Source organism: Argiope bruennichi, chromosome 8 (genome assembly GCF_947563725.1).
Source record: "Argiope bruennichi chromosome 8, qqArgBrue1.1, whole genome shotgun sequence".
NCBI lineage: Eukaryota > Metazoa > Arthropoda > Arachnida > Araneae > Araneidae > Argiope > Argiope bruennichi.
Genome location: NC_079158.1, coordinates 132,474,003 through 132,501,860, shown reverse-complemented (window position 1 = coordinate 132,501,860; position 27,858 = coordinate 132,474,003). Strand labels below are relative to the sequence as shown.

General features: G+C 33.3%; 1 long non-coding RNA gene across 1 annotated transcript; it reads left to right on the top strand.

Moving 5' to 3' along the window:
- On the top strand, positions 1-27,856 carry LOC129980880 (uncharacterized). The gene is made up of 2 exons (XR_008785270.1): positions 1-249; positions 27,598-27,856. It is a non-coding gene; the product is annotated as an uncharacterized LOC129980880 (long non-coding RNA).
- Positions 27,857-27,858: the final 2 nt, after the last annotated feature.

Here is a 27,858-nt window from a genome sequence, read left to right as displayed (position 1 = left end):
ATTAGAATCCTCTCATTGTGCTCGCTTGCTTGTGATCAGCTGCAGTGACTGTTAATGATACCGGAACGACTAAGCCATCTGTTATTGTTTGTCTATACCTCCAGTTTGGCGGACAGCTTAGAACTTCTGTTTCAGAATGCGTAGAACTCTACTGGTGAAGATCACTACAAATTCCGTTCTGGGCTGGAAACCTATACATTTGATGGCATTTTTTCAGAAATGATTCGAACTAGGGAAAGTCAAGGGCAGGTAGGCTTTTAATTCCTCTGATAAACAACTGAAATGAGATTTGTATGCTGAAATAAAATTTTAATTTAACTTTATTGATGTAACTTCTTTCATGAAAATGAATGAAGTAATTTTTAGCTAATAAATAGAGCCTCCATAAGCATAGTTTTAATCTCAGTATTCTACTTTTAATTAAAGAGTCTCGGAGTTGTAGTTGGATGATCTTTGTTTCAAATTCGATGTCCCATTTGGAGTCCCACTGATGTGGATTGGATATTAACTCACGTGTCATCATCGTCCGATAAAACGATGCACGTCACGTGATAGATCTCGTACGATGTTAATCAAATCTAAAACAAACAAATTATTTCCAATTGAAAAACACTCAATTGTCAGGAGGTATTTGCGTGTTGTGCAAGAACCGTTATTAACTATACTGCACGGACAGGATGCATAGAGTAGGTTCGATGTGGGAGTCGATTCTTCAGATTTCAAGTTTGGCTCGAGTCTATTATTGAGATTAATTATTTGTTCTTAAACCAAAAGAAATCCATATCATTTTGATTTCTCGAATCTCGTAGAGAAAAAAAACATCGAATATGAACTTTGGAATTTCCTCCATTATTTTATGTTGAGACTAAATTTCCTTCTTCTAACTTGTCGCGTTTCTTCGCTATCAAATTCAAAAACAGTTGACAGAGAATGTTCCAAATATGTGCTTTTCGGATTCAAGTAGGTCTGAAGGAGATGAATGAAGATCTTAAGGATGAATTTTTTTTCGTAGATTACCATACTTTATTTTCAATTTTTGTAAAATCATATCAAACAATAGTGAATGCAGTTATTGCTACAATTATTTAAATAACCATGGTTATTAGAAATATACAATCTTGAACTAAGGACAATTTTTAGGAATCTGAGTTCGCCAATTCAAAACTTATCTTGAGATGAGCAGTTAACTACGAATCAGTAACGTTACCCATTGAATTTTTTTTTTAAATATTTGTGTATTTAAGAGCATAATGTTATGAAATTCCAGGGAAAAGTATATTACATTTTACAAGGAAAGTATCCATTTGGAATCCAGATTTGATGGTTCTCACTAGTACGATGGTCTAATAAGGTTTTAAATGTGAAATGCAATAAATGTTGTGGGTTTTGTATTTCCCGGTTCAATAATTACATTCAATTGAAGATTCCTGCAGTCTTTGAGATATTTGTGTCTGCAGTTCTGAATGATTTGTTAAAAAATATTAATAAAGAAAAGAGATGGATGCAGCAGATAGTCGAAACTGGCCAGATCGAGAAGTAAAATTTCTGTCTTTGAAATCAAATGTAGATTCCGTGCATGTATCAAAGTATTAATGTTCTCAACTAAGCTATATTTAAAAAAAAAAGAATCATTTTTTAAAAAATGCCCATAAAATGTTTACTTATTACCAGTATTTAAACTTTTTTTTTGACTATTAAGCTCACTTTTTAGGAGACTGTTCTGTGTCATATTGTGTTTCTGGGCCAATGCAACACTTTCAAGGTCGCATTATTCAACATTTGGTGATGAAACTGCGAATGAGCAAAGTATTTTTGATTGGATTGTTTCTGATTTCTAACACCGCAGTCAAAATGTGTCTGCACAGATAAATAAATTTAAGTAAAAAGAGATCACCGAAATCAGTTTAATTGTACCTAATTTCCATTTTTACATTTCGTTAAAAGACTGGGATTTGAGCTATCGACGATTCAGCCCGAAAAAGTCGTTTTGTTTGTCAATACGATAGGTTGAAACCAGAACAGGAGAGAAGAAAGAAATCTGATACCCTATCTGAATAGCAAACTGTCATTCGTGAGGAAATTCATCAGGTGAAGTTCTGCTCGTCCACATGCCTATGAACACCGTAATGACACGAAGAAGCACGCAAGAAGATAAAGCGAATCGACATATGATTTTGTCGCCAGAATTGTTAGTCAGTGCAAGATTTTGAAAGGTCATTTCTGTCAAAGGATCGATTATCTGTCTTTCCGATTAAACGGGAAAGCAATTGATTCCTCAAAAACACAACGGACCGAATTCAGCAGGCAAATTTATTACCAAAACATCTATCCATCCCTACATCAGTAGAGATGTAGAAAATATTAAACTATTATTTAGTGTTGTCAGTATCCTGTTCTCTGTAAAAGATTTGAAGATTCTGTGAAATTGAATGACAAATTGACGAAACGCATCTCCCCCTTCTTTTCAAGGCGGGTATTCCCGAGTGTGGCGATCTTTATGCAGGAGAGCTGGGCTCGCCCCGAGAGGCGCAAGTTCTATTGTGTTGTGAAACTTGCAAAACCTGTACTAGAATGTGAGGGCGAAAAGGTGTGCCATTACTTCGCCACTGCTTTGCGAAGGAAAAGAAACATTTTCTCCCCCTTTCAGAATGCTATGGAAAGGATAATTTCCTTTCCACCGAAATCGTGACATATTGCTTGAATAAATTCCGTTTTTCTATTTATAAATCACAGATCATTTCACGAAATCCATCCTTCTATTATGTTAAACGCGAGTTAATTATAAACAAACAAGACATCCCGGCACACAATATATATATATATATATATATATATATATATATATATATATTCTGATTGTTTTTTGGTGTGCGCGCAACTCTACAAATAAATATCCGCAGCGAGTTTGATAGGTGAAATTTGGCATGTGATCTTTATATCCAATTGCCTGCTTGTCTGTAAACAAGTAGGCAATTGGATATAAAGATCACATGCCAAATTTTTTTAGGTAAAATTTAATTTATAGGTAAAATTCGCTGCCGTAAAGAGACATTTCACAATATAATGAGATAGTGCAAAATAAATCCCATTCGCAAAGATTCATTAATGGGCGCAATGCTATTTGCATTACGTGAATCTTATTGCGTTATTTGACAACAATTGCTTCTTTTTTTTTAGCAAATAATACGTTTATTCTGTTTGCAAATGAGCTTGACTATAATAAAACAATATTTGAAGTCAAACAACAATGTAATTGGTATCGTTGAATAAATAAATTGAATAATCGTTGAATAAATAATAAAAAAATATCGTTGGTTCGGGTTTTAGAATTTTTCCACTTAACTGTTTGCACCATTGCACCACATAAAATCTTGTTTTACAATGTTATCCAGAACTATTTTTTTTTTTGTCCCAGTGGAATTTGAATTCATTCATTGTGTTTTGAATCTGACTACATTGATAGTTTATCCCTCGAAATCAGGTGCTATGCCATTCGAAATTTTTTCCCTTAGGAAAGGACAGCCCGTGATCCAGAAATGGAGGAGGAGGAGGAGGGTGGGCCGGAGCCTGTTGTAGTAGACGAATGAGGGGAAGATAGCGATTTGAATAAATATGCTGCCGTTAAAGCCCGAAAACACTTAATGTACAGATTACCTAGCTAATTTGCAGGTTAACCGTTAAAGTGCGGAATCAAGAATTTTCCGTGTTTTAATGTGCATTTAGCAGCTTCCGGATCGCTAAAGCTCAAAAGTTTGTTTGTCTCATTTGATTTCCTGACTCCTACCATCTCTCCCTCCACTTTCAGTTTGGTTCGGTTTATCTTGTGTTTCGTAAATTCATTTCCTTAATTGCAATGATATTTTTAACCGCTTTGTATTGCAGTATTTCAATTAATTGATGATTTGTCTGATTAAATAATGTGTCGACTGTTCAATTGTAGTCATTATTTATATTTTAAAATGAGAGCAAATGGCAATATAGAAATATTAGTATTCTTCTCTAGTATGACTTTTGATTATCTTATGGGCTCGTCACATATAGAGTAGCAACATTTGCATGTGTAGTTCATTTACTCTTTCCAGGACGAAAACTGTTGGAAGATCAAGATTGCTATAAAAATATCTGAATTATTTTAAGGGCAAGCAAAGCTTTTATGTGATCATGAATACTTTTAATTGAAACCTTATTTTAAAAGCCTTTTGATGCTGAGACAATTCGATCGATCCGAGTGTGTCACATGAGCGTGCATGATCTGCATACATTTCGTCTGAAAAGATTTCAATCCTTTTTGTCTAGCCCAAAGGTCAAAAATCTGAGCATGTATGCTTGACCCACAAACATATCCCGGCGATATTTGCATATCAGCGCTCCATATCCCTCTCCGACACAGAGGCCCCGAAAGACAAAGCGTTACAAAAGAGCACGTATTTCACATCCGGCGAGATCCGTTTCAGTTTCTGACATAATGGTCGCTTTTTTCAACTTCCTAGCCGAGTGAATGACTCGCGACGACCGAAAAAGATGTGATTCGAGATCTTGGGGTCCGATGCAGATATCTGGCTTATTTTGATATCGCTTTATGCCAGGAGTGATGGTTGCGGGTCAAACAGTTATAAAATTCCTCGGCTGGCGCCTGGAGTCCAGCTCCGTGAGAGATGGCTTTTATGGCTCTCCATTCAGCACTGAAGCGAGGACGGAACAATTGTTTATTTAAATGAAAAGACCTGAAACTCGTGCCTTTGAAAGGGATCCCTTGTGTAGCAGTTACATGCTTCGCTTGATGCTGCTGTTAAAATTCATAGTTTGTCCATTGGCAAGATTAAGTATTGGCTCACTAGATTGTCTACGTTTTCCTTTCTTTCTCCACTAGTATTTGTGATATTTAAATTTGGCGAAAAAAGGAAACCACATGCATACAAATCTCAGTTGTTTTTGTTTTTTTAATCTGTTTCATCTTCAGCTGAGAAAGAATATCGTAGATCTGGACAAGTTATTTAATCCTATTTAATGTCTTGTTTAAAAAGATTCGTTTAACGTGCTATTCGCCGATTCAGACGTTTATGACGCATGTCAGAGAACGAGAATTGCAGAGGCATATTAATAAATGAAACTAAAATAAAAGAAAAATCTTCTGTAATGATAAAGTGTAGCCTTGGGGCTCGGCCAAACGAGCCAATGTCGCAATTTATTTATTTTTGCAGTAGTTGATTGCTTAACGAAATAGTTAGTTCATTCATGACTGAAATATTCATTGAATGACCACATATTGCGATGGATTGTTTCTTTCTGCAGATTCAGAAACTAAATAAAAAATATTCAGGGTGATTCAAAATTCATTGAATTAGACGATGAGGAAAAAGCGATGGGGAAGCATATGTGGACGTGGAAATTGCAACAATTTGCAAACCAGAACATTAAAATACTTGAAAAGATTATTTCTATATTCGAACAGAGTTTAATTCCACATAAGTGTTGCTCCGCCTAACAAAACTGTGCATTTAAAGTTAAAAAAAAGTTATTTAATTTCACTGAGATTATTCTTTTGCTTTAGATTCATAGAAGCGCATATAACGTCCTTCGCGTTCAATTGCACTAAACTATTTTAAAATCTCTTAGTTCATCGGAAAAATATTGATTGCCGCAAACGATTTTTAGAAATAGCTGAAATGTAGGACTTTTAATAATAAAGAACGAAGCAAATGATTTTTAGAAACAGCAACTAACTTTTTCATAAATTTTTAATAATGTTTCAAAAATGATACAAAATTTTATAAAACATTGAGAATAGCAGCTGATATATGTGTTTACTGAATGGAATAGCAAGGCAGACATTTGAACGGCGGATTTAAATTTACGGCGACTGTTAAATCAAGCTGTGGATAATTTTATAAATAACAACAAAATTCAAAACAATTTTCAGATGGGGTAGACGTTTTTAATATCAATAAGATAAAAGAAATCTTATATATTTCCTTCCCAAGTTTTAATAATTTTTAATTCAGTCTACTATGCTAACCTTTGGTGTTACCAAGTTGCGCAATACTGAGGATATCCAACGGAAGCGCTGCTTTCGCATTAAACACACAATATGATTTGTTATGTGTTTTTAACATGTACTGCAAATGATTTTTAAAATTTATCCTGAAATACGATTTTTAAGAAATAAAGTACAAATGTATTGAAGCAGAATGAGCTTCATTTTCTCGTATAAGAAGAAAGCCCTGTGATCTTCAAAACAATTTGATCTCGAGAGCTGCATGGATTGTGATGATGCCTGTCTTTGTAAAAGGTAGCTCATATCTGGAATGAGCTATTTCATAAAATCTCGTGAGCTATCGTAACAGAAGAATAGAAGATTGGTAAATCTTAAAATTGTGATGAAATCCATCGTCGAACAGTATGTCCGCGGACATTATGAATGCGATAACTTAAAAAGGCAGCAATCTAAATTCATAGAAGTTTGCATATGGTTTGGTTCATGGAATTGTATTTTTAATAAATTTCGTAGTTCAAGAATAATAGAATTAATTTGCTGGACGATGCAGTCACATGACAAACATTTTTTTACGTTTTACGTTCCATTTCAAAACAATATGACGGAGATCTGAGGCAGGCCTAGTAATCTTGTGCCAAGGTCGGGGAGCACAGGTCTGCATCCCTCCATTTCCAATCACCCTAAAGGAGGGCATTTGGCATGTCCTGGCCCTTCAGTTGAGGTTTCGAAGTGAATGCGAATTAAGTAATATCTGGTCTTTCCAGGGTGCGATTATTTTAAACTGCTAAAATCTAAAATCCGGCAAATAAAGAAAACTTAGTGCTTATTACTATCGCTTTTTTTTAAAAAGAATTTAATTTCGGCAGAGAATAAATGTCGTTCGCTTAAGGAATTAAGTGGAACTGAAATACGAAATATCCAATGACTTGAAATTATTTAACTAAATCTGTTTATAAAAATATAACAATTTTAAAATAACTTTTTCAAATATTTTTCTTTTCTTCGTAACTGGCACTTTCAAAGAAACATTGTTTAGAAACACGAAATTGGGGGGGGGGGGAGTTAATGTTATGTAATTCCACTAAAGTTGTTGCATATTTCATTTTTTGAATTTCTTCAGATAAAATTTTTTTTTCTTACTCATGAAAAAAAAAAAAAAAGAAAAAAAAAAAGGGCTTGCCACGCTTGTTCGAAATCTTAAAATATATCAGAATTCAGTCTGAAAATATCTTAAAAATAAGAATTGGCGGTGCTCTCCTTCCAAGTTCTTTTTCTAGCCTTGACATGAATCTCGGCACCATCGAAAATAATCAAGCACTTTTCTCCAAAAATTTCAAAGGCGATTCTGCTTGACATATTGCAGTATGATAATGCTTAAGACTTTTTACGTTTCTTTTTTTAAATTTTATATTAATTATATAGCGGTGATAGCATGAACACTAAAAATATACTTATTGTCGTTGCAACGAGTGTATATATAAATGCAGTAATTAAAGTAATAAAAAATTGCTGATATAAAATATACTCAAAAATATTTAATAAATTTATTAAAATACGAGGAAAAGTTGCACAGCTATAAAATCGATATCGCTGAAAAGCTTATCAATTATTTTTTTCATTTTAAAATGGTGTAAAATTGGTTGTATGTTACAATATATCCCGAAGTTATTGAGCAGAGAAATGTTAACATTTAAATTAATTTTTAAGTAATTAATAATCGGATTAAAATTTTGAAAAAAAATTGCCTGATGAGAACTTATTTCACAAAAAGTCACTACGGGCCGCATTTGACAATTCCAAAGGTCTGCCCTGCAGGAAATTGTAAACGAATTGTGCGTATTGTACATTATAGATAGATCCAGGCTATAAACATTATCATATTTAAAACATTATCTTTATTCACAGCAATAAACTACCCAAAGGATTTAAGAAGCAATTAGAATCTCATAAGCTATTTTTCCCTTTCTTGTCAGATTGTTTTATTGATTATGCACTTGCAGGGAAAGAGAACGGAGCTTTCTGAAATTTTGAAAATACAAATAAAGAAATTTGTTCCAAAGAAAATTTTGACAGCAAGCTCTTCCATTCATTTCTTCGTTAAGAAGGAACACAAATAATTTTTAAATTTTTCATTTGACATATTTTTAAATGTTTGTCAAATGGTAGAACTTAATTTAGATTATCTTTAAATGGCATTAATTAATGCTTCATTTGCGTATTTTATTTTTTAAATAATTTTTTTCTTTTTATTTCTTTTATCTAAAAGGCTCAACTAATGAGATGAAAAAAGTTAATGCTACCCAAAAAATGCATGGAAAATCTTTTAATTCAGAAGATGATTTTCAGACTTTTAGCATTGAATCTAAACCTGCTCAGGATTTACGAAAAATTGGTAATGTCCTCTCAAGGCCACGCGTCTGCACTCAACAACGTCTTTTCTCCTCTCGAGCAAACTGTGCAATGTGAATTCGCTTTATTGTTTGCAGATTTCATCATTTATGTAGATGAGCCCGGATCCGTTCTTCAAAAGCCAGGAAAACGGTTTAAAAAAAATAACCCGCATCTCTACGACCCCCATTCCTGTATACCTTCCCATGCAAACAAGTTCTATAGAGATGAAATATTCAGACGGTCACTTTTTTGAATGGAAATATTCAGACGGCGGTCACTTATTTAAAAAATAAACCAGATAAATCTCCCCACCCCCCAATAAACTGTCTGATATTCATTATCGCATTGTGTCTCAATTCACAATCCAGTAGAAATGCTGGGCGATATTTTATTATTCACTTTTAAATATTCTTCCCATGAAAACTTTCTGCAAACACTTCCTGTTTCCATTAATACTTATTTAATGAACAAAAAGCGATGTGCTTCTTCATTTCCTCGTTCGACCACCTGCTATCCGGTGGATTTTTTAAGATCTTGAATTCTCTCGACTAGTAGATTCTTTCCACCTTGCCTTCACTCGATGAACTTGAAGATTAGTGAATGCCATCTGGCGGCAGGCAAGGCCACAAGGAAGCACCTGGTCCTAAATTTATGTTTTTGAAATCAGCAAATTTTATTTCCAACAAAGGGCGTTTAGCTACACAGTCGGGCTATTTCTTTATTTTCTCTTTGCATTTTATAGTTCTCTTAGAAATTTATGACACGGGACCATTTCTTACTGGAGTAGGAAAAGAGGAAGTGTAATAAACTTCAAAAAATTCGGACTCGAGATTTTAGTCATTTCCACGTTTTTCAGAGTCGGAAAAATTTTCCTCCTTCCTTCCGTATTTTTTTGCAATCGCAATCAGTAAGAGCTCAGCAAGTAAGAAGAAAGAGACCCGAAGTGTGCATTGAGTTTCCGCACAACTGGAGACAACTTTTCCCAATTAACACTACATTCATCTCCAATTTGCACAAAAATGGGTGAAGGTTTACAACCCTTGTATTGCAGTTCACTATGCACAAAACTACGGTTTGTCCAATCAAACTATGATGAAAAGTATCAAAAATGAGAAAAAAATGCATACCGTAATTTTATTGGTTTAAGTTGTTGAGAACTTTGTGTTTGTATTCAAGTATGTTACCGGATAAGATATTCAGGGGGGGGGGGATGTCGAAGGGTGTGGTTTTTATTTTCTAAAATGTTATTATTCTGAGAGAAAAAATTTGAATTAAAAATTGTAAATATTAAAAAATTATATAAAACAAATTGCTAAGCTCTAAGATACCTAGGTAAGAAATCATTTTTTTAAATATAAATTTGGAAATGTATATTACCACAAAGTTTGAAATCCGGCAATATAGAGACTGGTGAAAACAGATCTGCAAAGTCTGAAATGATTAATGTTTCCTTGTCTATTATTTAAAAATTTACTAGACTTTTATAGAATGCCCTTGAAAAACCAGCGAAGTAAGAAATGCATATTCCAAGATGATGCTTTACTTTCTATTTCTTCTTATAATAGAAAGGAATATGCATTTGTGGTTGCGTGTTTGCTCTACAGGACAGATCCTTCGACCTAAAGCTATAAAACTTACGCATATGTACCATGGGGAGTAGAAATGCGCGCCTTTTATTTAGACAATTTTAATTAAAATTTTAACTAATTAAAAATCAAATAACTAACCAAAAACATTTTGTACTGTTATACTGTCGAAAGTAAAATAGCACAAAAATGATTTTTACATCACCTCAAAATTAATATATATATATATATATATATATATATATATATATATATATATATATCATTTTGCCATATAATTTGTTTCAATTTTTAATCAGATAAAAATGTTTTAAGCATGTATTTCAACAAAATAAAAATTAGAGGCTCGAGGTCGTTGTGCTTGCATGAAAAAAATTTAGCTTTTATCAATGTGTTGCAATCACCCTGACAAAAGCTCAAATTGAAAGATTAAGTTAACTAATTCCTCTAACTGAAAGTTAAAGTAAAAATAGTAATATTAAAAGTGGTAAAAATTCATATATATATATAATATACCGGATGTACCATAAATTTGTAAATACTTTAAAAATTCATTGAAGGAATGAAAAATTGAAGGAATGAGTATATTTTAATGTGGTTTGCGGAACTGTTATTCTCATGAAGAGGAATTTTTTTTCATACAAAAAAAAAAAATAGTTCAAAAATTTGTCGATAGAGGGCGCTAAACACAAGCAAAACATACAATTCTACGGGAAAAATACTTTTATTTGCATGCAAGCAATCGTTTACATGCGTATCACACCAGTACTACAGTACTTGTTCTATGTGTCCGCCATCACCACAAATAACAGTTTGGAAGCGGGAGACAACACTGGTAACTGCATCATACAGCATATCCGGATGAATGCATGAGATTTCGTGGCGAATGGCAAAACGAGGTGCACCACTGCGTGGCCGATGACACAAACTTTCAGTTTCTTCGAAACGGCGTACTAGGGAAACAAGTCTAGCAGGAGTGATCGGACCTGAACCTTTCTTCAATCTTTTCTGGGTCCTAAACTTTCGTAAGGCTTCAGCCACCGATTCGTTGCTGACATATAACAACTTTACCAATAGTGCCTTATCCACCAGTGTCAACATCTTAATACAAACCTTATGCAAACCTTTAGAAATGATGTGTCAATCGCTCACTCTGCCTTTCATAAGACTTTAATCTGCATATTTCCACTGATTTGCTTGTGTGCAGCGCCCTCTATTGACAAATTTTTGAATTATTTTTTTTTCTGTATCAAAAAAAAAAATCCCCCTTCATGAGAATAATAGTTTTGCAAACCGCATTCAAATATACCCAGTCCTTCAATTTTTATGAATTTTTAAAGTATTTACAAATTTATAGCACACCCGGTATTTCATAATTTATTACTATAATTGAGATAGAAAAGTTTGTGTCATCGGCCACGCAGTGGTGCACCTCGTTTAACAACAGTCCGTACCCCCGATGTCTCTTCGCAAATGGACACGCTAAGGGAACAGTCTACAAGTGCAGTCAGTAGCGCACGAGAAGTGGCACGAATAACTGGTATACCAAAGACTTCGGTGTATCGTATCCTTCATGGTGTATTGCAATTGTACCCATACAAATTGCAATCGCTACATCAGCTCTTACCAAATGATACAGCTAAGAGACTGAAATTCTCAAATTGGGCTTTGGCAAAAATTTGAGATGATCCGCGATGGCTGCTGAAAATATTGTGGACAGATGAGGCTCATTTTGCTTTGCATGGAGCAGTTAATACCCATAACTGTAGAATATGGGCACATGAGAATCCACATGCTTACACTGAGAAGCCCCTGCATTCACCACGGGTTACTGTTTGGTGTGGTTTCACTGCATCCATTATTGTAGGCCCTTTTTTCTTTGAAAAGCCCTGTAAAAAAGCAGGATGGAAGACATGTTCAGTTAATGGAACAAGTTACTTGGAAATGTTACAGAAGGAAGTGATACCGTCCTTATTGGAACACGATGTCCTTGACACAGTGACATTCATGCAAGACGGGGCACCTCCTCACATTGACACCGAAGTGAAGGCATTTTTGAGAAGAACTTTTACTGAAGAACGGATAATCAGCCGTCACTTTACACATGAATGGCCCCCACGCTCACGAGATTTAACACCCCTTGATTTTTAGCTATGGGGTTACTTTAAGTCTCGGGTGTACCGCCATAGGTCAACTTCGTTAGTGCAGCTAAAGGAAGCCATTCGCCAGGAAATCCCATGCATTCATCCGGATATGCTGTATTATGCAGTTACCAGTGTTGCCTCCCGCTTCCAAACTGTTATTTGTGGTGATGGTGGACACATAGAACAAGTATTGTAGTACTGTTGTGATACGCATGTAAACAATTGCTTGCATGCAAATAAAAGTATTTTTCCCGTAGAATTGTATGTTTTGCTTGTGTTTAGCGCCCTCTATCGACAAATTTTTAAACTATTTCTTTTTTTCTTTTTTTTTTTTTTTTGTATGAAAAAAAATTTCTCTTCATGAGAATAACAGTTTCGCAAACCGCATTAAAGTATACTCATTCCTTCAATTTTTATGAATTTTTAAAGTATTTACAAATTTATGGCACACCCGGTATTTAAAGTAGTCTGACTAGATTATTACTAATTTTGTTGTGATGTTTCCTAAAGGTTTTAAATAAATAATACTGAAAGTCATTATTTATTAATGTAATTTGCACAAAATTTCAGAAACATTTGATGGAAAATTTATAATACAAAGTGTAATAATTTACGATTTTTGTTAATAAAAGATAAATCGATACTTAGAATAAATAATGTATTTCTGAATTGTTCTTTAATTTAAAGAATCGTGAGAGGCATGTCATTAATTCAGTCCCTTTATTTTTGTGTATTTGCTTATGCGTCTTCATAAAATATTCCTAGTAATTGTATTTTAAATGAAACTCCAGTGCGATGCCGATGTGGGGTATTTGTGTGTGTGTGTGTGTGTGTGTGTGTTTGTAACTATAATTGCAACTGCCTGCTGACGATGTGTGTCTATCATATTCTACTTTTGACAGGCAGACGGCGTTCATGTTTGCAAATATCGCAGATAGAAGAGTCAGATTTGGTATGCGTATATAAATTTAAGAGAAAAAAAATCGCTTATTGACACTTTCACAATATGTGGGCAGTGCAAAAATTCATTTTTTTAAAAACCTTTTTACTAACCATCTCCTCCGAAACCAAACATTCTTCACAGTAATTTAATGAAATTTTGCAATCGGAAGTATACCGTTAGGTGTAATATCTATAGAAATAAATGCATGTACCCTTTTCTGCCGGTCATAATCGAAAGAGCACGGCAGTCATTATATTTCACACATGGCAACTATAATTACTGTTGGTGTAAATTAGTCCTCAATTAATCCTTCAAATTTGATGATGAAGAAAGGCGAGTTTTACAGATGCATATTACAAATGAATCGACTGTTATAAAATTTGTTTACAAGTTTAACTCTATTAAAATGAAAATGTGTCAAAATGACCTCTATACTTATATAAAGCTTAATGACTGTGTGTTGGCGCTCTACAGGCCAGACTGTTTGACCTACAGCTACCAAATTTAGTACATGTATACTTTGGAGGTCGGGAATATGCACCTGGGGTCCCTTTTTTGAATTTTAATTATTAATTAAAAACTAACTTTCCCGCCAAAAAAAATCTCTTCATTTTACCCACCTCCAAATGAGTAAGAGCTCGGTTTTTTTTCCCCACATTAATGAGGCTAGGGTTAACATTTTCCGACCAATTATTTCAAACGATTCTGTTTATTTTCTTAATGTTTGATGCATTTAAAATTAAACATTGTTAATGAATCTATCTTTCAGAATCATTCTGAAGTACTTTTGAATTAAAATAAAACAGAATAAAGGAAATTAAAAACTTCTAATCTGCCTAGCGTTACCCCAACCGACATAGAAAAATTCACGCATTTGCGTTCTGGTGTTGAAAATTCACATGCGCATTATGCTCTTAACACATGCGCATTGTGTTCTGATTGATGACAACGGATTCAATGGATTTTCAACGGATTCGGACTTGATTTAAATTATTTTTAGGTTAGTTGTGTTCTTTTGTAATTAAATTATATTTATGTTAGTTATATATTTTTTGTATATGCTTATAGTTTTAAGTATATCGTTTTTTAAGTAGTTTAGTTTTAACCTGTTTTCGACCGATTATTTTAAACGATTCTGTTTATTTTCTTAGTGTTTGATGCATTTAAAATTAAACATTGTTCATTAATCGATCTGCTCATGATGAATCTGAGAAAATTTTGTTGACAAATTCTTGAGATATTACATAAATTAAGATATATATTCTTTAGTGCCCATAAAGTTTAAACGCTCAGTGACTCTGTTTTCAGTAATCATTTTATAAAAAAATGCTTTGTTTCAGTAAAAAATATTATTATATTAATTGCAGATTAATCATTTACACTTTAATTTAAATCATAAATTCTACTTGGGCTAACAGAAACTTAGAGAGATACATATTACGTTATGACCGAAGGCCTTTATAATATATGAGTGAATTATATGACTATCAAAATTTGAAGTTTTAAAGTATATTGATGAAGAAGTTATTAAAGTAGGAATTGAATAAAATATTTAATTATTAAAATTTTAACGAACATTAAGATTGACAAACCAGCTGGTCTCCAAAGGTGGCTAGTCTTAAATAAATCCCTCAGGTAGATCATTGTATTCAAAGTGAGCTTCCGAGTGACTGGTGGAGATTATGGATTATGGAATATAAGAAGCACGTACTGGGAAACTACGAATTTCGTATAGAACAGGAACTTTTTCTTTCTCATGCAAGAATTTGATAAGAAGAAGAGAAAAAAAATTAAAATCTTCAAAACTCTGAATATATGTAGAAAATGGTTATCTGAGCTGCGAAACGGAAAGTATTCCATCAATTGCGATTTCACACGTAGATCAGGAAGAGCTTACGGAATCAAATCCAAAAAAGAAATTCAGAATAATTGAAAAATTAAAATATGTAAACTTAAAAGAAAGTGGGAAGAAAAGTTTATGTATGTAATGATATTTTAAAATCTAATTTAAACTTCATTAATTTCCTAATTTTTAGCTCAATTCAGCACATATTAACTTCATTCTAAAATATTCTCTTTCTCTTATTTCCTGCTCCCATTCCACTTTTTCTATTTAATTAATGCAACAGAAATCTCTGCAAAAATGTTTTCGTCAGCGGTTCCGATGCTCCGAGTAAAGGGATAAAAAATTGCTGACCTAAACAAATTCCTCTTAAAGATCCCTACCTGGGTCGGCGAGTGTAGAAAAATCGCTATCATATTCAGTGATGGCCAAAATTGTGGACGCTTTTGAAAATCGTTATGTTTTTTTAACTTTGCATGCTTATAGAAAATGTTACATTTCATAAAAGGCACTCTTGCATAACATTTTAAACAGAATTAAATGCTGATTTCAATACAAAAATCAAAATTCAAATATTTGCAATATAAAAAAGTTATTGTTACTTTAATCTGAAATACAAACACTGTAATGAAGTGGATTGTAATTTTCTAACTTTCCTGACAAATCACTGTTCTTGCTTTGGGAACCAATCAAATGTTAATAACTGCTAGCAGAAGATGTCATCATGTTTAAAATTGGAACAAGTCATTATTGTGCTCTTTTCTGTAGACGGAAAGTTGTTTTTTATGTAATCAAATTGCAAGTGAGAAATTCTGTGAAACATCTTAATATATAGTTAGAATTTTTGTAAATATTTCTAATATTTAGTCACGAAGCAATGACATCAAATAAAAGAATAGATTGTATCCCTAGAAAGAGAACTAATATTATTGTGTTACATGACTGTGGTTTTTCCTATGCTGAAATTGCAAGACAAGTGGGTGGTTCAGTGACTACAACTGAAGTCCGAACGCTTTGTTTACGATATCAAAAGACAAATTCAATAAAAAGCAAAGCAGGAAATGGCTGAAAAAGGTGCATCATATTTATTGATGACAGAAAAATAAAAAGACCATGTTTTCAAGATAGAAAAATATCATCAGCGACCATCAGAAATCAATTGAATGATGCTGGCATTTATGTCAGTTCAAGAACAATCAGGAGAAGATAATAAGATGTTGGACTAAAAGGTAGAATTCAACGAAAAAATCCTTATCTCAATTACAATTTGAATAGATCCTTCTCCGCTTTTTGAAATAATCAGTTCATAAAGCAAACCTGTGAACAAACTTTATCTTAGTCACCAAACTGCGCCTTTCTATGTTTTGCTGCAAAAAAGCTTTTTTTAAGAAGCGCAATTTAAAAATGTTTGTTCCTTCATTGAAATTTGCGACTTTTTGAGATTATGGGATAACAGTTCTTGTTGCAAAATGCCCAAATTATTGTATTTCAAGAAAAGCTACATAAAAATAAATTTAGGTGAGGTTTTATGGCAACGCAACTTGTCAAATATTCATTCCATGTATGCTGACTGTGGCTACCGTCAAATATAATATAAAAGATAAGATTGACTTGAGTGATAAACAAACGCTCATAGAAAACACAAATTTACTTTAAAGAGATAAATTTAATACTAAGCAAACCATATTAACGCATCAAATGGCCGTTTTCCAACAGAGTCACGATGTATCAACGAAGTGTTGGTACATTCAGCATTAAACAGATAATCATACCGAGCAATGTTCATCCAGATTTTGATTATTCGACTTTATCACTTTTTACTCTCTCGCATACAAAGTATGGAGAAAGCAGTATAAACATCAAAAAAAAATCTGCCTCGAGATTTTGACAAATTTCCAAGTTTTACACATCCCTGAATTCGAAAACATATATTTAAAAAAAATATTCTGCCTATCTGTGACGAAGATAACTCAAAAACGCTTTGCACAAGAGGGATAAATTTCTTTACACCAAATATGAAGATTTCATACAAATGTTCAGCAAAATCCGTTCTGAGGAAGAGCGTCTGTTCGAATATAAGTTAACACGATAACTACAAACCGAAGAGAGCTAGACGGATAAAATTCGGTTCACAGATATAACAGCTATCAAAAGTTGAGCCGAATCCAACAAGAGGTTGACCGTCTGTCGGTCTGTAATTTCAAAAACATTTAAACGCGATCATTCAAGAGCGCAATGAGTTAAGTATTCCAAATTCGGTATGTGATTTTATGACTACGAATGCAGTTCCGCGTCGAATTTTGGTTTCAATCGGTCGGGGGGAACGCATTTAAGATACAAATTCATTTTCGGACACCGTTCGCCGTAAGGCAGAGGCGAATCAAGAAAAGTACTCGCCAAGGATCACACGATGGATTCAGTAGAAGGCCAAATCCACGCGTAAAAGTTAATATTTCGTAACTATCGTACGCCAAGGCCATGCAAAGGGTTCTCCGGAATAACATCTTCACTAGAGAATATACGAGAAATGTTTGAGGGGGAGGGATCGTCCCCGCTACTTCATTTTTTTGCATAGGAGCTGTGTAAAGAGAAAATATAGGAATCTTTCAAACAGTGGAACTCGAATTTTTTACAAATTTCTATTTGTTAGCTCTTCCTGAGTCAGCAATGCACATTTTTGTAATTCTGATGAAAAGCACACATTTCCTGCTTGTAAATACGACAACTCAAAAACTATTTGAGCAAGATGCAAACAATACAAAATGAGTAGCTTTCCATGACATTATATTTCTAAGTATATATGCACGATAACTGCAAAAAGTTAAGAGCAAGATAAATGAAATTTAACATCTAAAATATTTACCCAAATCAGATTTGGAATCAAACCAGATTTTTATTTCATCCGGCTTGAAATAAGACGCTCAAAATACACGTTTGATTTTCTGATGTTTGTGCATTAGCCACATGCCAGCGATTCATGTCTCAATGATCTAAAATCGCCAAAGATCTCATGCTATATTCAGCCTAAAAATCAATGTATCTTAAGTATTGTTTGTCAATGACATGTCATTTAGACACAAGTAAGGATTTTCTTTACTATACAACGAAGCACGCATAATAGAACTGTTTTCTTTGCCCTTACTTGAATTTTTCATATGTCCCATTTATTTGCCATCTTAACTTTCAAGAATTCTTTGCATGAAAATCTCACGTGAATTGTTCATTACTCAAATGCTTTACACTGACTCCCCCTTCGCAAAGGGGCTCAAGGGGGCAGAGCTCATTATTGGGATTTTTACGCGCTTATTAGGATTTCATCAAAATGCCGTCTTTCTGAACAAATATTCTCACGTGCCTTCGATCCTCCTAGTGGAATCTCGAGAGTCCACCGTAGTTCGACGTCGGGTCATTTCTTACAGGGATTTCAGCGTCTCTAGAGAAGGCGGAGTTGAATCCTGTCGTCATTCTAGTCGGCTAATGAAGAATATAAAAGAATCTGGAACACATATACCCAAGTTAGACGCGCAGAAAGTGAATGGAATCGTCTTGGCGATTTGTCAGTAGATGTGGTGATGAGTGAAAGTTGAGCCCAAATAGCTAATGTCCAACAAGAAAAAATATTTCTAAGGGAATCCTGCAAGCTAGTTAAAGCATAGAAAAGTCAAAAGCTACATTTAATAGTTTAATTCATTTTTAATGCATTCGATTTTTCCTTAATATTTTAACACACTTTTTTCATATAAAATGGCCAAAAATTAGAAACGTCAATCATAAATGGCTGGTTCAAACTCTTCCATTGCCGCTCGATGACAATGTTCCTTCAGAATCACGTAAATCCTGTAGATGATATAGTAGCTGATGATGACGAGGATGATGAGGCAGATGACTTGTATGATTTCTCCTATTAGACCGAGGCCCACATCTGCCAGCGCTTGGCTTGCAGCAGCTTTGGACAGTACCGAGGAGTTTCGGGATCCATTGAGAAGAGGCCTGAAAAGAAAAACCATATTTTTTTTTTCTTCTTTTTTCATAGGTAAGGGAGACATGAAAAATGTCGCAGCATAATCTAAGCGGTTAAGCGGCCATTCAGCGCATCAAAATATAAACCTTCTAATGATTCGGGTACCAGTAATGTAAAGAATTTCGAAAAACGTTTTACCTATAAATTGCCTATAGCACTTTTTTAAATAAGATTTTGCATGGGATTTTCCCAAAACTGTGCTTTGAAACTTGTTTAATGAGAATGAATAATATCTCTGAATAAGGCGACGTTCAATGACGTTTTTTCTCTGTCAAAACAGCTCCTTCATTACTAATATCGGAATAAAATATCTGCTCTGAAGCAATCTTCGAGAAAAGTGATAAAAGACACATTTCATTAACCCTGAAATACCAAGTTCAAAAAAAGTAACAAATTCCAGAATTCCAAGAACTCATCATCTTGTAAAATTCAGATCCCCCCCCTCAAAAAAATTTGGGGGGGGGGATTACTAATAATTTTTTTAACTGGGCCGGGAATGAACATCAAGATGAGCAAACAAGTTTCTGCCGCCGCCTTCCAACAATGGATTGCCACCGTGCTTTGAGTCCGCTGGTGAAGCGGAGTGACTGACTCACGGCTTTTAATCAGTTTGGTTCATCTGAAAGCGAATCGGGTTAGTTCAGTTTTACTTGCTGTTAATTTTCTAAACGGCCTTCAAGCAACGTGGGTGCATGGTTAAAATTTGTGAGAGGGGATATTCCCTCCTCCTTTTGGCACGATAGAATAGTGAAAAGTAGTTCGAGCCTTTTATATCTCAGCTATTCAATCGAAGCAGATCTACATTTGGGATGTCAAAGACACATTTCATTCACCAGTCTCATCATTTGTCTGTTGTTTCCATTCTGTCTGTTGTTTCACCCCATATACTGATGAAAAAGCCAATAATCAATCACATAACCGAAACGGTCAAAAGCATGATCAGGTCCGAAATTCTGGAAAGAAGACCTTGAAGCAAATTTCAACTATCTCTCTCTTTGCATTCTTCATTTTTTTTTCCATTCGTACTGCCCCAGAAAGAACGAAGAGACAGATTGTCCTTTGACAAATTTCGCCCCAAAAGATCCACAGTTTGATACACGTAACAAGTAATATATTTTTCCTTTTTTAATTAAGAATTATTGGTGCTTGTGACTATTTATGACTCCCGGTTTATTTGGCGATTTTTAGATTATGACAAGATTGATAAACTCCATTAGACATTTCGTGAATATTTCTTGTTTGCAGGTGATCAATAAGTGGTGATATATAATAAAATAAACAGGTCCTCAAGAACCAATTGATTTTAAATAGTACTTATGATTCAGTATCAGTTTTTTGTGCCACCCCATCAAAATAACATTTGTGCCATTAAACTTAAATAATTTCAATGAAATATTCATAAATAATGCCAAAAACATCATCTACCTTCTAACGATTTTAAAATGGACTATTTTATTGGGATTTTCCATTTTAAGGAAATTACAATTGAAAGAAAAAATATTACATAAGAAAGAAAAACTCGCATACTTTTTTATAATTGAGCTTTCACTGATGAAGTGACTGAAAAAATTTTCGTGCATCGGGTAACATCAAACGAGAACATTCAGTGCGCGAAGGAAAAGAAACGACCGAAAAAGACATTCACTGAAAAACTGTGATGCAAATATGAAGTATTTTTCTGCTTGAAAGTATTGACAGAGGCGTTGCCACGCTATAATAACCTGAAAGAAAAATACTTCACAATCCTAATTTAATAATTGGATAAATTTTGGTTTTATTTATCAAAGTGCCATTGAAATCGCCGGAGATGAAACTCGATTTCCGGTAAAAGGTACGTGTCAATGGAAACTTCTAAAATTTCAATACCTTGTTTGAAGATTTAAACGAATCGAAAACTGTACTTTTGAGATATAGCCGATTTAAACATTTTGATTCATTATGAAAAATTAAAAAAAAAATATTTTATAGACAGCTCTGTAACTCAGCAATTCAAAGGGACATAAAAGCTATGTATACCAGGATGTAGACAATCAATTGAAAATGTGGATAAGGTATAAATCTCAAAATCGAAAATGTTGGACTTAAATGATTTTTACCTGCATGACGATGTTGTATATATAAGTAAAAAAAAAAAAAAGCAAAAATGCATATAATTTTATTTTTAAAGGTTTTCAGAATTTTATACTCAACTCATTTTTAGATGGTACTTAGTAAAAAACTCCTGTTTGAAAAAAATTTTGATACACGATATTGATTTGTAATTAAAATTGTGCCTATTTATTATATGAGTTGACTATTCCAAACAGTTCAAAAGAATATGGTCAATGTCCTATTCTCTGTTGCAGGAATGTCAATAAGGATTGTCATATAGTCCAAATTTATCTAAAAAGCCGGAATATTAATCATAACCATCTGTAAGTTACGCTAGCTATTTCATCCTCTCTTTAATTTTTAAAGAAAAAAGAAGAAAAATTGAAGGAATGTCTCTGAGAGTTCCTTGTTAGCGAAAGTGCCAATAAGGATTGTTATCTGCGTATTGGAATTGCATAAAATTCGAACAACTACACATGCCACAGGGATGAGGGCACAAAAATGCGCTTCTACTCTGGATGGCCGTTCAAAAACGTTTGAGACTGAACACCGATAAATCACCCGAAAGTGATGTTGAACTGAGGCGGAAAGATATATGTCTTGGTTGCAGATTTAATAATAAAGAAATGAATTCATTGAGTAGGGCTCCGGTGATAACTATTCATCTTATAAAGCATGCTGCAATTATATGATTTTTGTTACAGAATGAGGGACAAAAAAAAAACATTCCCTGAAATTGCGAGAGAAACTGTCTTTTGTTTAAAAAAAATATTTGTATGTCACAGAATCCAAATTAAAATGATTTAGCTTTGCTCTCATTAAGAGCGATGCAATTCTTTGAATCGTTGATTTGAAATATCGCAGGATATTATTAGAGTCTTGGAGGCTTCATTCGGCCTATTTCAGTGATAAGCACGGCGTTCTGACTTTATTTGTCATCTCTTGAAGGCACGTGGATTGTAAAGAATCTTGAAACGACTCGCATATTTTTGATAAATAACAGCGCATTGTGCTTGAGGTTCAGTCAGCCTGTGATTTTGGCAAAAGCAGATTTTCGTGCAGCATTAAACACGTGATTTCAGTAAAAACCTACAATTGCGAAGACATGAGTATCACTGTAAACACAAAATTTACCTGTGCATGAAAAAAAAATGGATTACAAATTTTGTTGGGAATGCCGAAATTACATACGAGGCAAGTTTTCTTTCTCTTTAAAATCATTTTTAGGACTTTTCAACAAACTATATTTGACTATTCACACTTATTTTTTTAAAGGAACGCATTTTGTTGATATTTTTAGTTTTGCTAATAATGTGATGACGTGAAATTTTTAACTAATAGCTATTTTATAGTGCACCTATATTTCTATTGACTTTTTAAATTTATTTTAATGTCCAAAACCATTAAATTATTCATTCAAAAGCAGCAACCTTTTTTTACCATGTCAATTTTATCATATCCTTTATTTTTATGTAAAGAAGAATTAATTAACCACTAGAAATGATGTTTTATAAAGCCGATTAAACGATGACATTATTTCTTGAACTCTGAAAATATATCATGCAATTTTGTGCCTAGATTATGTTTCTTAAAATTAATTAAGTGATAAAGAAATAGGAATTAAGAAATAATGTGGAAATTACTAAAGATTGACAAAATCGATTACTTGGTTCCTCATAGTTCCACTGCAGTTTATTTAAAATTATATCGATTATAATTGAGGGTTTCAAAATAGAAGTAATTACTGAACGCATTCAAGAGATAGTTTTTTTAATGATCTTTCCATCTCGAAATTTGATTTTACTTTATGTCTATAATATATTTTTACTATTTGCAAACGACCAAATTTTGGGCTACCAAATATTAATTAAAAATTACTATAACGCCCAAACAGCGAAATAACTACAAGAGGAGTTTTTAATAACTCTATCCTGTGGAGTGCTACGCATGCGCATGGCGTCTTGAAAAGTTGCTTCCAATCTTTAATGTTAAGTCGGGCATACAGAGGAACATCATTTTAGCAAAGGGATACTGGGGATGAAACATATCGAAGAAATGAGTATTACAACGCGGAGCTTTTTGTCAGGGATTTAAGATAAGGGAAGGACAAGATCAAATGCCAATCAAATTTAGAGCTACCTAACAATTTAGTTGCATAACTAGACAACAGATTCGATAAAAGCAGGCCTTTGGAGTGCTTTGAGTAAATATCCAAAAGACGTGCCGCCTGAGATTTTACTCGTTCTGCCCTGCGATTATTCTTACACCCGAAACAGGGAATCGTGGCTTGGAAAATCGAGTTCGGCATGAAATCGAGAATACTTTTTTGGACTTTCATTTAATAAAATATTAAGAACAATAGCTAACAAATTTTGAAAATATGATTCTCAAATCTTCAGCAAAGTTTTCATGAGAGTCATTTCCCACCGTTTAAAGTATTTGCTTATCTTTCAAGAAACCAGGATTCGATATTGGAGACTTTTGTTTTTTTTTTAAATTTATTTCAAACTGAATTATATTTTACAAGTAATAATAATTTTTAAATTAATGCGTTGCTAGCTTTTCATGCAAAAATAAATATTAATTCACATGACACTTGAATTATAATAGGAATTTAATTTTTAAACGTTAAAATAAACATAACTTTAGCCATTATAAATGATCTAAAAAAACCATTAAATGTTTTAAGGTTTTTGGATTTTAATACGAATAATTACCTCTTTCGACACAATGAAACTGTAATTATCTCAGAAATGTAAGAGAATAAATGATGATTTATTAAATACATAAGCAAACGATAGAAAGCAGGTGTTGAGTCTTCGAATGCGTAGGCAGAGGGTCCAACAACAAAAATCCAATGAAGTCATTTAACTAAAACGCATGCTTTTTAACAGCGCTAAAAAGAAAGTTTATGAAATAACGAGAAACGACGGTGGGATGAATGTTTCATAAATTGTGATACACTTTGAAATTTTTTTCTCGGAAGAATGTCAACAGGAATAATATAAATTTTTCTATAATTTTTGTTATAGAAACTCAAAGAAAATACGATGCTGTGTTTAGAGAATCTTATATCATTCTTTAATTCAATATAACGTAGAAGGTAAATTGAAAATGTCTGTGAATATAGATTATGCCAATGTATCGAAGACTGAAAAAATCCCGCTAGGATCTCTATACAACGAATGATCAAAAGGTTCAGCTAACCTAATCAATGTCAAAAATAACTGGACCTGAGGCGCAGACTTTCGTGAAACAATGTTGATGGGCGAGGGAAATTCTAAATGCTGAATGAATATCTGGAATTACAAAATAAAAAATGTTTTATGTGAGTGATTGTAGGTAATATTTGTATTCATTTTTAGTTTAAAAATAAATATAGCTTTAAATTAAAATAATAATTTTTAATATTAATTATAAGTCAAGTAATAGAAGAATAAGCATTTATATGTGCATAAAAATGAATAAAGTAAGTTCAAAAGTATTTACAAATTATTCATTTCATTAAAAAAAGTGCAAGGAAAACTTCTCCAAAATCGAACCTTAACATCTGCTTAGCCTAATGCTCAGCGAAGGCGAGAAATTACTAATGTACACACGTTACGCTAAAAGTTAGAGGAGCATTTTCGCAGAATTATCTATCTATTGCACTATAATGTTTTGATAAATGAATACCCTAAAGTTATTATACAAAACGCCATGGTGAATATAAATTTCCAACTCGTGCCCTACCCCGCTTGTGAAATATCATGCTTTCGTGAATTTCTATTTCATTAAACTTGTGCGATACTTTATCTGGTGCATTCCTTTTCTTTTACCCAGTTCACTGACAAAGTGCGCCACATTATTCAATTCAGGACTCTATTGCAAAAATAAATAGATTCTAAATGCCTCTTTCTTTACCTTTAAAGAGTTTCCGAATCCTTATAAACTAATGTCTTGGGTATTTTGGAAAAATTGATTTTGTAGACGAAAATTTTACTGAAGTTTTTAAAGGTTTTCATGTCGGCAAATTATTTATTGTTTTAGGAAAATAGAGGGAATAGTCTTCCTCAAGCATCCTCTCACACTCCGTATTGAAGGATCTATTCACACCAAAGACCCACATTTTTATTTTTAATCTTTTACACAATTGCATTTCGTATTACGAAGTGTAAAATAAATTTTAAAAAAATGAGCATATATTTCACACTTCTTTGTTTTTTTTAAAAAAATTGGAACTAAACACAGAACTACAATTTTAGCTAAACTGCACAATAAATTTCATTTAATTAAGAAGATGAGCTTGCATGCGTGCGGTACGGACTGATAGACAGTTAGCCCGTTGATGAATTTGCGTATGCATTTCTTAATCAGACTTCAAAACTGTGTACCGAATTTATCTATCTCATTCTTTCCAATTAGCAGCTATCATGTTCACTCATAATCAGGCAAACAAACAAACTATCTGTGATTATATTTCGTTTAAAATTTGATAAAAATTTCAAAATTTAGAATAAAGACTGCTTACCAGTTTTCATCTGTCCAGCTGAAGGCATTTTTGAGTTACCGTATTCACGGGTAGACGTAATTGCAAAAATTTTTCTAGGAAGTCTGGAACAAGGAGATGCGTTTCAATCTCGCGATGACCTTGTTTTTTTCTCTTTGTATATTTCGTATACGAGAAAGTTGAAGAATGGTGTTTGAATACATTTTTCAAATGGTCGGTTGAAAGTCCATCCGCAAATGAGAACTTCGTGCCACACAATATGTGGAAAAAAAATCAAATAATGTATTTTGAACACGATTTGTTTCAACAGATTAAAATCACAAAATTATGATTTTACTGAAAAAGTAATATAAAAAAAATATTCCTTTATCTGAGTCGTCACCTTTTTCTCACCCCGTTTCCACACATCGGAATATATAGATCGACAGACTGTCAATTATTTGATGGATTTAATCACAGTGAGTGAAATATTTCATTTCTTTTCAGATCAGACGATTTTAATTTAACATGAATTCTGCTTTCTTTAAAGAAAATGAAGATTTTCTTTCCACTTGGACATTATGAAATTAGATTGCAGAATAGATTGACCGTTGGTATTTTTAATTCATTTTTGCTCATTACCATCAGTTATCGTTTGCAAGTAACTGAGATATAAATCCAAGAAAATCCGCACCCTTTCCTACCATTCAGTCAATGAATGAACTCTAGAAAAAGGAAATAAATCAGCACCTGTTATTTATAGACTCAATGTCGAGCACTCATTCATAAATTTCTTTAATTAAGTGAATGATATTTTAAAAATATCCTTAAAATGATAAACCTCAGAGTTATTAAATAATTTTCTCTTTGAAACAAATTTTTTCTTATGAAGAAATATGAAAATATATATGGTTTTCGAACCTCTAGTTCGAGATATTGCAGCACGATAATGTGCTTCGCTCAGTTAGTTTATATTTATTTGTCTCGATTATGTCAGCTGTTGGGTAACAGAAAGAATGGCCATCACTCTGTCATTTTCAAAGTAGCATTAAAGTAGTAAACTTTAAAAATCTTCTGTCCGATTAACAATTGTTTCCCCTGAAAATAAAAGCCCGTTCTTTTAATAAAAACCAATCATTTCATTGACATAAAATTCAATCCATCTCACTAATCAGCGATTTTTAAAGAAAAAAATGTCCCGTTTCCTTCACCATAAAAATTAAGATGCATGTTCATTTCTTAGGGAAAAGTAAACTAAAAAAGACAAAATGGTGAATGGATTTCAAAAGTAATGGAAATTATTCAATATTTAAATAGAAAGAAAAAATATTTTTATCAAAAAAAAAAAAAACCCATACTCACATTAAAAATAAGCCGGAGTCACATTGTTTGCTGCTGGGAAATACCTGGGATAAAAAAGCGAAAGAAGTCTCACTTTTATATTAACTAGCTGTGGCTAAAGTGTTCCCGGTAAGCTTAGTTTTCAGCAAACAAAATGAAGTATACTAAGAAATTCGGAACGAATTTTAATACGCATACGTAAAAAGACCTGCTGAATAGAATTATTGAAAAATCTCGATTACCTTAATGGAAAAATTTCAAGATAGTAGGAAATTAACTATGTTAATTAACAATTAACTTGATTAATCAGTTTGTCTATCTCAACCTTTCTATCCTTTTAGTCTCCTTGCAGGAGCACCAATTTTATGAAAATGCGATGATGAATAACAAATTGAGAGGGGTGTTCCATTTTTTTTGCTGACGACTCTACCAAGTTTTATCAATCTAGTTCGTTTCGTTTTGTAATTATCACATTCATTTGTATTGGTATTGGCATGGTTATCAGAAAATAACCTTTTTATGATGTGTCGTGGTTTGAACGCACCTCCATTGTTGAGGACTGTCCTTCTCTTTATTCCGAGATGACGGATGCAAAAACCATTCAGGTTTCCATTTTTTTCAATCCTCTCTCCCCCTCTTTTTGTGCCTGATATTAGTTTTTTTACCACCATTACTTTTTTTACCCTTGTTCATGAAGTCTGAATGAACTTGTAGCATTTACAAACTCGCGCTTACATTTTGCATTTTATCCTCAACACACTCCCGCTTTTCTAGGAAGTGATTCAATTCAAGAGACCTGATGTTCGAGTCCTACCTGATCTTCCTCCCGTACATCTTCGCTCTGCTGGCCGTGATGCTTTTCGTGGCCGTGATGTTGGGCGTCGTGGTTTACATTTTCCTCAAAATCAAGGAGCACTGCCAAGAGGAGGCTGATAGGCAGTTCGTCGACTGAATCCTCTGCAGCACAGATGAAGCAAAACTTTGTTCGAATATAAAGAACTGTATTTAAATCAGTAAACATTTCTGGAACTTCGT